Genomic DNA, 14,628 nt, shown 5'->3' on the forward strand with positions numbered 1-14,628 from the left:
GAGACTGATAATTCTTTTTGAATACCTTTAGTGAAAATGATGCATCAAATCTTCTTCACTATAGTGCATCTCCACACATGACTGATGACCCAATTAGAAAGAAAATAACAATCAATGAGCAAATTCTCCATCGCTTATTCCCAAAATCTCTGTTCATGTCTCCCATAATTGTTTGCTTTAAATTGTACTTATAATTACTTTCATATCAAGGAAAAAAAAAAAAATAGCTTCATACTGTACAATCTAATAGTTTACATATTTGTTACATGAAACACATGTTTGATATCTAACTTACTACCTGTTTGAATAAAATTTAATTGTTTCGGATCGAGACAATTATACGAAATTACAAGAGAGAATGTATTATTTATTAAAGTGAACTTCGAATTTATTTGATTTGAATCAAAACAAACTGAAACTTCTTAACGGGATTCTAGTGTCGATGGTCGAAACTTTTTTTAAACAAAGCTATGTGTTTCAGAAATAAATATTAACCCTGATTTTTATGCATATTCAAAAAAACCAGTTAGTTATCTTATGGGAATACACTAGTTAACCATTCTATTAGACATCCCAAAATCGATATTTTCTTGACATTTCAATATTAAAAAATTAGGAGAATACTAGGATTCTGTAAACAAAACTTAAAAAATTAAACACGTAACAAGTCATATCATATCTTTTACAATCCAACCCATGTAGTACTACTAATGCAAGAAGTGTTGCTCAAAGACAACTATACGACAAAGCCTGAATTTATTTGCACCATTTAATAAATAACATATATTTTCCAATTATTTATCACTTTCAATTTCGTTTTTATTTTAAATAAATGTTTTTGATGATTTATTCAGTCTTTTTATATAACTTGTTCAAAATTTTGGGAACAGAAGTGCACTTTGGGGGTGCTTTTCACAATAAAAGTAAAAATAGGACTAAGATCAGAGATGATAAAAAGACAGAGCCTCTGTAAAGTAACCTGTATTAATATTATTTTATTTAACTTTTTATTTTTTTTGGGTTTCTCATCTCTTTGCTTTCCAATATTCTCAATAAATAAATAAATAAATTTGCTTTGATTCCAAACTATGCATGTTTCTAGAATTTCTATATAGTTGGCGACAATATATTGGCAAATTAAAGTAAATTTTGTTAACAATAAACTAGACAAAAAATACTTTTCAAAACTATCCCGTTGATATATGTGTAGAGGGTTTTAGTTTTACAAAGTTCAGTTATTTAAAAAAATAAAGTAGATTGGTAGTAATAAGCACAATATTTACCTTTTATTTGTTAGTCTATAAAAGCAAAAGCTAAAGGAGAGCTGAGTGACACAAAAGCTATAGTGGCAGATTTGCAGATTATACACCGTTTTAGGCCCAACTCTGACATAGTTTTAATATTTTAACTCCACATTTACTTTTTTACCTCTTATTTTTTAACTTCACTTTACAATATAAATATACTGTTAATATGCTTTAAACATCGCAATTACTTCATCTTACTGACCAGTGGTAAAAAAGAAAAAAGGAAATATGAGTTGTCGGGAGAAGTATTTATAATCAGACAAATAATCAATTTTTTGATGTCGTAAAGTCGCAATTAATAAATAAGTATCTTTTTGTATTAAATATATATAAAAACAAAAAATTCAATAATGATAAAAACAAAAAACAGGTTAGTAGTAGAAAAATCAATGGTTTAGATTTTTAATTAGAGCTTACTTTAGTGAATTATAAATACATAAATGAAATGTTTATACTCCAAAAAAAAATGTTTATACTCCAACGTGCAAGATTTATCGTGTGCTTATCAAGTGTGAACTTTCCAAGAAGCAATAAGAAATTAGGGCACCCATAAAAACATATGGAATTCCCCCCAAAGTTTGCTTTAATCGTAGATTTAAATGTCTATTTTGTCGTCTTTCAAAGTTTACTAAGCAAATTTTAAAAATGAATATGTATATTAGAATTATATACATTTCTTCTTATAATCATAACTTGCTTAATTTATATATAGTTTGGTCACCTAGCCAATTTTCTTTTCTTTTTGAAGGGTCTCTTAACCAATTAAACACACACACATGCAATTCTTACAAATGCTAGATTGTAATTTAAATAATGCTAAGAAAGTACATAGGCTAAGGCATTGTTAAATGAAAATTTTCTGCTTAACTGATTAAACTAAACTGTATTTGTTGACAAATATGAATTTACAATGATTAAAACGTCACACGCGTGCATTGAACATCATAGGAACCCCATCGAATTTCTGCCAAGAATATGTTTTGTTCTGCCAACTAAATTAAAAAATTTAAGAGAATTAAGAATATATAATGCCCAAATGGTCAAATGACAAATCGTTATCATTATAGAGTATTTGTTTAAGCAAGTTTACCAAGCTTGCGAAACTTGTTGGAGTAGTTTGTCTATGTTAATTCTGTACGTAGGGAACTTTGTTTTTATTTTTATTTTCAATTATGTGTTAGATATTGTTAGTGCACCCTCTATCAGGACAGACCAGAAGGAGTGCTGATTGCTGGAACAAGCTGGAAGCTGTTTCAGAAGACTAAAGTGAAGATCAAGTAATTGATGCTGACGTGGATATATCGCCAAATGAACGAATGACGTGGAAATCACAACAGGATGAGTTCAGTTTGGAGAGGAGATATTCGCGCGAAGATTTGGTGTGATCCAAGATCTCGAAGGCTAACCTAGAAGACCAAAGACCTCGATAGTATAAATAGAGGTGCTAAGGTTCTTGTTAGACTTGGCCGTGATAGTTGTGAAAAGTAAGTGCAAAGCTTTTCATTGTGAGAGAGTAAGGTTTACTCTGATTAGGATTCTAGAGAAATCAAAGAGTGTGTTCTTGTGATTATCTCTTGTGTGTGTTAGGAAATCTAAGGTGACAAACTAAAGTAGTTTAGATCTTGTGTAAAACCTATTAAGGTAGTTGTAAACTTCTTAATCAGATTTCTAATAAAGTAAGACTCAGTGGTTCTGAGTTTGGGGAATATAGTTCTTGGTTCATCCGGATTTTCAATTGGTATCAGAGCAGGCATCTGAACCAAGTTGTACTTAACAACAGGTGCAGATCCTGCGGAGAGGATGGACTACCCCAAAGAGTTCGTTGCGGTTGGTAAGGCAATTATGCTGGAAAAAGGAAATTACGGTCACTGGAAAGTAAAGATGAGAGCTCTAATACGTGGTCTGGGAAAGGAAGCCTGGATTGCCACTAGTGTTGGATGGAAAGCTCCGGTTGTCAAAGGGGAAAACGGAGAGGATGTGCTGAAAACTGAAGATCAGTGGACTGATGCAGAAGAAGCAAAGGCCACGGCAAACTCAAGAGCTCTGTCTTTGATTTTCAACTCTGTAAATCAGAATCAGTTCAAGCGAATTCAAAACTGTGAGTCAGCTAAAGAAGCGTGGGATAAACTCGCTAAAGCTTATGAAGGTACTAGCAGTGTCAAACGGTCCAGAATCGATATGTTAGCTTCTCAGTTTGAAAATCTCACTATGGACGAATCTGAAAACATTGAGGAGTTTAGTGGAAAAATAAGTGCTATAGCAAGTGAAGCACATAATCTTGGGAAAAAATACAAAGACAAGAAATTGGTCAAGAAACTGCTGAGATGTCTTCCATCTAGATTCGAAAGCAAGAGAACTGCTATGGGGACGTCGCTGGACACTGACACGATAGATTTCGAAGAAGTAGTAGGAATGCTTCAAGCATATGAGTTGGAAATCACTTCAGGAAAGGGAGGCTACTCTAAAGGAGTTGCATTAGCTGTATCATCAGAGAAAAACGAGATTCAGGAATTAAAAGATTCAATGAGTATGATGGCTAAAAACTTCAGCAGAGCAATGAAACGAGTTGAGAAAAGAGGATTTGCAAGAAATCAGGGTTCAGACAGAGACAGAGACAGAGACAGAGATCGTAACTCAAAGAGAAGTGAAATTCAATGTCACGAATGTCAAGGGTACGGACATATCAAAGCTGAGTGTCCCTCTTTAAAGAGAAAAGATCTCAAGTGCTCAGAGTGTAGAGGTATCGGACATACCAAGTTTGATTGCATCGGGTCCAAGTCTAAACCTGATAGATCCTATATTGCTGAAAGTGACAGTGACTCTGATGATGAAGATTCGGAAGAAGATGTAAAAGGATTTGTGTCTTTTGTAGGAATCATTGAAGATGATAATGTGAGTTCTGACAGTTCGGACAGTGAAGTAGGATGTGAAAAAGAAGAAATTTCAGCTGATGATGAATCAGACGTTGAAATGGATGTTGATGGAGAATTCAGGAAATTGTATGAAAATTGGTTGGTACTGAGTAAAGAGAAAGTCATCTGGCTGGAAGAGAAGGTGAAAGTCCAAGAGCAGATTGAACAACTGAAAGGAGAGTTAGCTGTTGCAAATCAGATAAAGTCTGAAATGATCTTAAAATACAGTGCAAAGGAAGAGAAAAACAGAGAACTTTCTCAAGATCTTAGTGACACTCGAAAGAAGATTCATATGCTGAACAAAGGAACAAAAGATTTGGATAGTATACTTGCTGCTGGAAGAGTGGGAAAATCAAATTTTGGTTTAGGATATCATGGTGGTGGATCGAGTACAAAGACGAATTTTGTTCGAAGCAAAGCTGCTGCTCCAACACAAAGTCAATCTGTGTTTCGAAGCAAGTCTAATTCTGTTCCAGCAAGACGCAAGTATCAGAATCAAAATCACTATCATTCCCAGAGAACTGTGACAGGTTACGAATGCTACTACTGTGGAAGACATGGTCATATTCAGAGATACTGCTACAGATATGCAGCTAGGTTGAGCAAGCTGAAGAGACAAGGGAAGCTATATCCACATCAGGGAAGAAATTCCAAGATGTATGTGAGAAGAGAGGATCTCTATTGCCATGTTGCATACACTTCTATTGCAGAAGGGGTGAAAAAACCGTGGTACTTTGACAGTGGAGCTTCTAGACATATGACAGGAAGTCAAGCTAATCTAAATAATTACTCATCTGTCAAAGAAAGTAACGTCATGTTTGGTGGGGGAGCAAAAGGCAGAATCAAAGGGAAAGGTGATCTGACTGAAACAGAAAAACCACATCTCACTAATGTCTATTTTGTGGAAGGACTTACAGCTAATCTGATTAGTGTAAGTCAACTTTGTGATGAAGGTCTGACTGTGAGTTTCAACAAAGTAAAATGTTGGGCGACCAATGAGAGAAACCAAAATACTCTCACAGGAGTTAGAACTGGGAACAACTGTTATATGTGGGAAGAACCTAAAATCTGTCTTAGAGCTGAGAAAGAGGATCCGGTGCTGTGGCATCAACGTCTGGGTCACATGAATGCAAGGAGCATGTCAAAGCTAGTGAACAAGGAAATGGTTAGAGGAGTGCCTGAGTTGAAGCACATTGAGAAAATTGTGTGTGGTGCCTGTAACCAAGGAAAACAGATTAGAGTTCAACACAAGAGGGTTGAAGGAATTCAGACAACTCAAGTTCTTGACCTGATTCACATGGACCTTATGGGACCAATGCAGACAGAAAGCATTGCTGGCAAAAGGTATGTTTTTGTTTTGGTTGATGATTTCTCACGATATGCTTGGGTTCGTTTTATCAGGGAAAAATCAGAAACTGCCAACAGCTTCAAAATTCTGGCTCTTCAACTGAAAAATGAGAAGAAGATGGGAATTAAGCAAATCAGAAGTGATCGAGGAGGAGAGTTTATGAACGAAGCATTCAACAGTTTTTGTGAGTCTCAAGGAATCTTTCATCAATACTCAGCACCTAGAACTCCACAGTCAAACGGAGTTGTTGAGAGAAAGAACCGGACACTTCAAGAAATGGCCAGAGCCATGATTCATGGAAATGGAGTTCCTGAGAAATTTTGGGCTGAGGCTATTAGTACAGCATGTTACGTGATAAATCGAGTCTACGTAAGGTTGGGATCTGACAAGACACCATACGAAATTTGGAAGGGTAAGAAGCCAAATCTGAGCTACTTCAGAGTATTTGGATGTGTCTGTTACATCATGAACGACAAAGACCAGCTGGGAAAATTTGATTCTCGCAGTGAAGAAGGGTTCTTTCTTGGATACGCTACAAACAGTTTGGCTTATCGTGTTTGGAATAAGCAGAGGGGAAAGATTGAAGAATCAATGAATGTCGTGTTTGATGATGGAAGTATGCCTGAACTGCAAATTATTGTCAGAAACAGAAATGAGCCACAAACGTCTATCTCAAATAATCATGGAGAAGAAAGAAATGATAATCAATTTGACAATGGTGATATCAACAAGTCTGGAGAAGAATCGGATGAGGAAGTACCTCCGGCTCAAGTCCATAGAGATCATGCTTCAAAGGATATAATAGGAGATCCTAGTGGTGAAAGAGTAACAAGAGGAGTCAAGCAGGACTATAGACAGCTGGCTGGAATTAAACAAAAACACAGAGTTATGGCCTCATTTGCGTGTTTTGAAGAAATAATGTTCTCTTGTTTTGTATCCATTGTGGAACCGAAAAATGTCAAGGAGGCATTAGAGGATCATTTCTGGATTTTGGCTATGGAAGAGGAATTAGAAGAATTCTCAAGACACCAAGTCTGGGATCTAGTGCCACGACCACCACAGGTGAATGTCATTGGTACTAAATGGATTTTCAAAAACAAATTTGATGAAGTCGGAAATATCACCAGAAACAAAGCTAGACTTGTTGCTCAAGGATATACACAAGTTGAAGGACTTGATTTTGATGAAACTTTTGCTCCAGTTGCAAGACTTGAATGCATAAGATTTCTTCTTGGAACAGCTTGTGGAATGGGTTTCAAACTGCATCAAATGGACGTCAAGTGTGCCTTTCTGAATGGAATCATAGAGGAGGAAGTGTATGTTGAGCAGCCTAAAGGTTTTGAGAATCTTGAATTTCCAGAATATGTGTATAAGTTGAAAAAGGCCTTGTATGGTTTGAAGCAGGCACCTCGTGCGTGGTATGAACGACTTACTACCTTTCTGATTGTTCAAGGATATACACGAGGAAGTGTAGACAAAACTTTGTTTGTCAAGAACGATGTTCATGGCATTATCATCATACAAATCTATGTTGATGATATTGTGTTTGGAGGCACATCCGACAAGTTGGTCAAAACGTTTGTGAAGACAATGACGACTGAGTTCAGAATGAGTATGGTAGGCGAACTTAAGTATTTTCTGGGTTTGCAAATCAATCAGACTGATGAAGGGATTACTATCTCGCAAAGCACCTATGCACAGAATCTGGTGAAACGGTTCGGTATGTGTTCCAGCAAGCCTGCTCCAACTCCTATGAGCACTACCACGAAATTGTTCAAGGATGAAAAAGGAGTAAAAGTGGATGAGAAGTTGTATCGAGGAATGATAGGAAGTCTACTTTATTTGACTGCAACCAGACCTGATCTATGCCTCAGTGTAGGTTTGTGTGCAAGGTATCAATCGAATCCAAAGGCATCTCATCTCCTAGCTGTGAAGCGGATCATTAAGTACGTGAGTGGAACTATAAACTATGGACTCAACTACACCAGAGATACAAGCTTAGTACTTGTAGGCTACTGTGACGCTGACTGGGGAGGGAATCTTGATGATCGTCGAAGTACCACAGGAGGAGTGTTCTTTTTAGGAAGTAATCTCATTTCATGGCACAGTAAAAAGCAGAATTGTGTGTCCTTATCATCGACTCAGTCGGAGTACATCGCACTTGGAAGCTGCTGCACTCAACTTCTTTGGATGAGACAAATGGGTTTGGATTACGGTATGACTTTTCCTGACCCTTTACTTGTTAAATGTGATAATGAAAGTGCTATTGCCATATCTAAGAATCCGGTACAACACTCAGTCACTAAACACATAGCTATAAGACATCATTTTGTTAGAGAATTAGTTGAAGAAAAACAAATTACCGTAGAACATGTGCCTACTGAAATTCAACTTGTTGATATTTTCACAAAGCCTTTGGACTTGAACACGTTTGTGAACTTGCAAAAGTCCCTGGGTATTGGTGAAGTCTAACTATCTTCTTGATGAGTGTTTGTGCTGAAACAGGGTTGGTTGTACAGTGAGTAGCAAGTTTTCATATCTATTTTACACAGTGTCATAAACGGTTTTCAAATCTTCTGCTGTAAAAAGTTCACCAAGAGAAAGAGCTACTCTTCATGGTTTGGAGATGCAAAGTCAGTAAAGTATGTGACAGACACAGTGTGTAGAGCATTAAGGAAGGGATGAAATGCAGAAAGGGGCAGAAAAGAAGCATTTCATTTCATAAGATGAAGCATGAGCTTATCTAAGTTACGGGGGACAAAGGAGAAATCTTGTCACTAACCCGATGGGAACAAAGGAGAAATCTTGTTCACCTACACTTTGGAGAGAAGAGATGTCAAACAAAAACATTGAGAGAACAAGTAAGAAAGAGCATCAATACACCCTGCAACAAGATAAGAGAAATATTAAAAAAAAAAAAAAAAAGAAGGGGTGCAAAAACAAATTTTCTCTCTGACATCTCGTCTCTCTGCAGAAAGGAGCAGTAAGAAGCAATAATAAGATCTGAATACAAAAGATCAGACTTATATTTGATCAATAGCCTGAATGTTGCTGCACAGTTTGTCACACTTCTTGTTTACAAGGACTTGCTAGCACTCTGAGATATGACGTGTGAAGACTACTCTTGGAGAATCGACATTTTGTTTGTGTTGTGTCAGCAGATTATGCCCTGAATTTTTTGAATCAAGTTACCATAAGCTTAGTACTGTACAATCACCTCTGGGGCAGTTCTGGACCTCAGTATGAGCGAGAGATGGTTATCACTTTGCTGATACTAATGGGGACTTGTTCTATGTGATTCAAGATGGCCTCAGAAAAATAAGTTGAGCTCCAGAGGTAATTAAATTTGATTTTGTCATCGATCTTGGTTTACTGTTAAGAGGTGTCAATTTCGGTTTGATGTGTTTTATCTGATTTTAACCGGACCACAAAACCGGTTAGCACTAATTTTTGGTTTTGAGTTGCTTGATTTGCATAAATCAAAATCGAAGGAAGAAATTGAAGGGGAAATCGAAAATTCTCCTATCCTAACCCTAAGACTCTAGCGATGGTAAGAACTCGCGGTGACTCCCGGCGTCCGACAAGAGCTCCGGCTAACACTCGAGCTGTGGCGAGAACACGCAGCGAAGCCCGGCGTGCTGCTCCATCTGCTCCGGCTACAACTCCAATCGTGGGAAGAACACGACGCGACGCACGGCGTACAGCTCCGACGATAATCTCCGATGACTCCGACAGCAGCTCCGACGACGCGGTGCCCGATCCCAAAGCTGCTCGTTCTCCTGTCGCCGTCCCGTCAAAGCAAGCCGCTGAGGCTCCGCCTCCTCCGTCTCACGCACCCGATGACTCGCCTGCTCCGGTCTCAGATCTGCCTCCGAAGACCTCGACGGCTCCTCCAATTAACGATCCCGCACCAGACCTCCTCCGAAACGCCTTTTCATCTCGAGGGCGTCTGCCTTATGACCCGTCGGATCGATGTAGCATCCATCGACATCATCAGGCTGAGAGAGATGCGGCGGATCCATCCATTTGGACACCTCCTTATGAGCCACTGACGATTCAATTTCTCACAAGCCAAGGGGTTGAGAGGTACAAGGATTTCAAGCTTCGTGATCCCTATGAGCAAAGGTATGTGCCGCGTGGTCCTCCAGAGATGCGTGACATGATGAAAGTGATAGAGGATAATCACTTGCTAGACACTGTAGCAGAGATCGATCCGTTTGTGAAAGAAGTGATTTGGGAGTTTTATGCTAATTTCCATATTTTCAATGAGGAAACTAAGAAGTCCAAAGTCTTTGTTAGAGGCAAAATGTATGAGTTCTCTCCTCAGATGATTAACAAGACGTTCAGATCTCCGGCTATTAAGTGGCATGCCAAGGCTGAATTCGAGAGAGTGACTATGTCCAAACATGCTCTTGCTAAGTACCTATCTGATGGGAAAGTCGTCACTTGGAAGGATCTTCGCACTCCGGTCATGCCTACTCATCTCGCTGGTCTATATTTGATTTGTTGCATCAACTGGATTCCTTCGAAGAATAACTCGAATGTCACTGTTGATCGTGCTAAGATGCTGTATCTTCTGAATGAGCGGATTCCTTTTAATTTTGGAAAGCTAGTCTATGATCAAGTAGAAAAAGCTGCTCGCTCTCCTGGACAAATTCAGAACATCCTGCCATTTCCAAATCTCATCTACAGAGTGTTGATGTTTCAGCGAGTGATAACACTGGAAAACTATGAGAAGCCTGGTCCTCACCCAAAGCTGTTTAATCCAGACGTTCGTGGTGGGATTGAACATCCAAAGCGTCGAGGAGAGTATTTGTTTGGCACGTCCTTACCTGGAGACTTAAGGCATGTCTCTACCTTGCTAACAACAATAGCAACACGCATTGAAGGTATGATTTCCAGTCTTTTACTTAGTGTCTGCTTTCCTTGTTAGTGTGTTAGATAGAGTTTTTGATCAATTATGTCATACAAGCAGGGGGAGATTATGGGTTGGTTTCGTCTTCCTCTCACAGTTCTCAAGGTGTGAATGCAGATGTTGAGGCACAAGGTCTTGAACCTGAAGCCGATGACGACTATGTACCGCCAGTTGATGAAGGGTGGTCCCCTGAGAACTCTGATTCGTTTGTGAACTCTCTTGATGTTGACAACGAAGAAGGATATGAAGATACTCAATCTTCTTAGGATGTCTAGGTCTAGTTGTGGGGGAGTTTAGGATTAAGGGGGAGTTTTTAAGCTTTGGTTGTTAATCATGCTATTTTGATTTTAGTAGTTGTTCTTCTAAGTAATGAATGATGTTTTTTGAATCTTAAAAACTTATTTATGCAATCTATGATGAGACCCTCTATTGGTTATTTCCGCTGCTTATTATCTCTATGACTTGATGTGTGCTTGTGAGTTTTCTTTTAGGGGTTTCTTGCAGGATTGCTTGAATTGACAAATTGTATCAAAAAGGGGGAGATTGTTAGTGCACCCTCTATCAGGACAGACCAGAAGGAGTGCTGATTGCTGGAACAAGCTGGAAGCTGTTTCAGAAGACTAAAGTGAAGATCAAGTAATTGATGCTGACGTGGATATATCGCCAAATGAACGAATGACGTGGAAATCACAACAGGATGAGTTCAGTTTGGAGAGGAGATATTCGCGCGAAGATTTGGTGTGATCCAAGATCTCGAAGGCTAACCTAGAAGACCAAAGACCTCGATAGTATAAATAGAGGTGCTAAGGTTCTTGTTAGACTTGGCCGTGATAGTTGTGAAAAGTAAGTGCAAAGCTTTTCATTGTGAGAGAGTAAGGTTTACTCTGATTAGGATTCTAGAGAAATCAAAGAGTGTGTTCTTGTGATTATCTCTTGTGTGTGTTAGGAAATCTAAGGTGACAAACTAAAGTAGTTTAGATCTTGTGTAAAACCTATTAAGGTAGTTGTAAACTTCTTAATCAGATTTCTAATAAAGTAAAACTCAGTGGTTCTGAGTTTGGGGAATATAGTTCTTGGTTCATCCGGATTTTCAGATATAACTCAAGATGAACCCAAGTTTTTTTTTTTTTTAGAATATAGAGTTAACTAACAAATTTTAAAGCTTTTTTTGTTTGTTGTTAAGCGTTCAACATGAACAATAACCGTGTTTTGTATTGGCTTCTAGGGCATCTATTCCAAACAAAAAATTGATTATTTTTGGGGAAGAATAAGACATTGAATATTGAATAAAAAAATGTTGTATATGAAAATAAGTATTTATAGAGATATACAGAAAAAGTAATAAAAATAAGTTATTAGGATGTGCATATATTTATTTGTATTAATTTTATAAGTGGAGATATTTAATTAGAGATTTTTTTTTATCTTTTGGCAATTACTCGAGATTTCATTTGACTTCAAAATTTCTTAGTTTTCACAGTAAGTGATACACATGAATCATGTGAAGTAAAATAAGCAGAGACTAGAGCAGAAAAAAAGAGAAACATAGCACCAAAAAAAGAAATGAAGGAGTGAAAGAAAAAAATATTGTTTTTGGTTCTAATGACTTAAATTCAACATAATTAGCTTTGAATTAAAGATAAATTAGAAAATTAGTTTTAAAAGTCGCATTGAAAATGTAACATGACACTCTTTAATCTTTATAAAACAAAAATAAAACTCTTGAACGACACTCTGATACTCTTCGTAAAACATGGAGAGTATATGAGATTTGCATGTATTAAGATATACATTTGATAAATTATGGATCTTACAATTATTCAGGAATCTCAACCAATATAATTAATTTTAAATTAATTTTGGATTTATTAAAAAACAAATTTATGTTCACTCGGATCCTCATATTTAAAAAAATCTCCATGCTATAACAAAAGGCTCCAACCTTACATCAGAGCAACATCCCTATATTCTTTTGCAAACCTCTAGTTTATACCACTTTGCACAACCACATATGGAGAGTTCAACTACGAGAATATTTCTCAATTTATCACTTGTCTCCCTTCGAGATACGGAATTAAGTTCAACTAATTCGATTATTTAATTGATAAAATAGAAGGAGTAAACACTAGACAAAGAAGGACAATGAAGACCAAGCGAAGTAATTTTTGACCTCATATCAAACTTTTTAAAATACGATCTTAATGGTGTATGCGAAACACATGCAAAACAATACGATTTATTATCTTAAAATGTTATCCTTGGAGTTTTAAAAATTATAATTTGTCATATTATCTGAATTTGAAAACAAAGTAAACAATTATAAGAAATAAAAGAAAACATGCGTCGCTCCAAAACAAACCATGCCCATAACCCTATAGCTACCACCGTGACAAAACTAACACATATGATATTATACCTACACACGCATATACATTTATAGATTCGTTTAGCATATCACATGCATGTGTACGCAGTATGTATGTGTGCTTTGCGTGAATCATAATTAGAAAAATATGTCAGCAAATTGTATAAATTTTCTGGTTATTGGTCGAATTAATATTTCATGACACTTGTATTGTGAGAAAAAAAACTTAATAGGACCGGAGTAAGAGAAAAGGAGAAGATGTACAAAAGTTCACATAGATTTTTGAATGTTATCAGTCTATATATGAAGGTGATGTGTCTACTCGAATTTGAGATCATCTAGATAAGGTACAATTAGATAATCGTTGTTTTCTTGAAACAAGGTTAGAACAGCAGCCATGTTCAACGATTTAATTGTAGCGAACAATGTGCACTTTTTTGTATGATAATCGGCAAAAAAAAAGAAGCATTTTCAAACAATTTCAATTGATTGCCGAATTGCATTTGTTATGTTCTAAAATTTTGTTTATGATCTGATAAATATCACAAGATATATAAACCTAAATATTGGTAGGATTTGAAAATTCTGGTACTAACTAAAAAATAATAGATGATACACTTTAATCGTCTATAGACAATATTGAATTTACCAGTGAAAAAGTAGTATAGACTATAATGGATGATTATGCTACATACAATGTGCAAATCATCCATTATGTATTTGGTGTTTTAATACATAAAAGTAAGAGTTTTTGGTGTTTAGCATTTGATTAATTCAAAAAAAATTAGACTCTATAAATTTTTCTATAAAGTAAGAGTTTTTCAATTAATATTCTATTAAGAGTTTCATATATTACTTCGAATATTGGTTATTTTATAGTACATATGTAAACTGTGTACTTTCATTTTTATCATTAGAAAAACAAATTTCAAAACAGTGCTCTCAGCTTTCCCCATTAGTCCAACAATGTCATCATCATTCATCGTAATATTTTCGGAATATTTTGGAACTTTTTTGTGTTGGTGCCAACAAGTACTTTGAATCTTATTGAGAAAAAATTATATTTTAGTTTCACAGAGGGAAAATAAAAAAAAAGGAGGTTTCGTCATGATTATGATCGATCTCACGGCGGATATTTTCCTTGTAGGGCCAATGAAGTAGGGGCCCTGAGGTGCATCTTACTTCAAGTGGAGGTTCTTCTACTTGATTATACACACCACTCTTCACAAATTGTAATCATCTAAATTTATTACTAATAAATTTCACTATCCCACTAAAACAGTCAAACCTCTCTAAATTATTTCTTTTGAAACTATAATACTTAATTTTTTATATAATAATTATAAATAATTTAATATTTATTAATGGCTAATTATAGATTTACGTTACAATGTTTTAATTTTATTGTTGCGAACAGAATTGTCGTTGAGTATTATTTGTAGGTTTATTTTGAAAAACTTAATTAGTTGGAAGTTGTAGGTTTAATTTGATACTTATTGCAACATCAAATACTTGCAGCAATGAACTTTAAATTCGGCGATTTTAAAAGGTATAAAACGATCCAAAACTGTTGAAAATAATTTCTATAATTAGATTAAACGCTAACATTACGTTTGCGGGAGAACCATCAAACCCTAATTATAAAAAAGACAAATGCTTTCGCGAATATTAGCATGAAAATCACATCCTCTTTGTTTTTATTTCCATGTAAAGAACGTTACACTTTCTCCCATTTGCTGCCAAAAGATCTCTACCAACCGTTACATATCACACTCGAGTCA

General features: G+C 36.2%; 1 pseudogene across 1 annotated transcript; it reads left to right on the forward strand.

The window, feature by feature from the left end:
- Positions 1-3,107: 3,107 nt before the first annotated feature.
- On the forward strand, positions 3,108-10,748 carry AT5G43800 (annotated as a pseudogene; the record flags this gene model as incomplete). The annotated part of the gene is made up of 1 exon: positions 3,108-10,748.
- Between the last annotated feature and the right edge of the window lie 3,880 nt (positions 10,749-14,628).

The sequence above is a fragment of the Arabidopsis thaliana genome, chromosome 5 (assembly GCF_000001735.4).
Source record: "Arabidopsis thaliana chromosome 5, partial sequence".
Lineage (NCBI taxonomy): Eukaryota > Viridiplantae > Streptophyta > Magnoliopsida > Brassicales > Brassicaceae > Arabidopsis > Arabidopsis thaliana.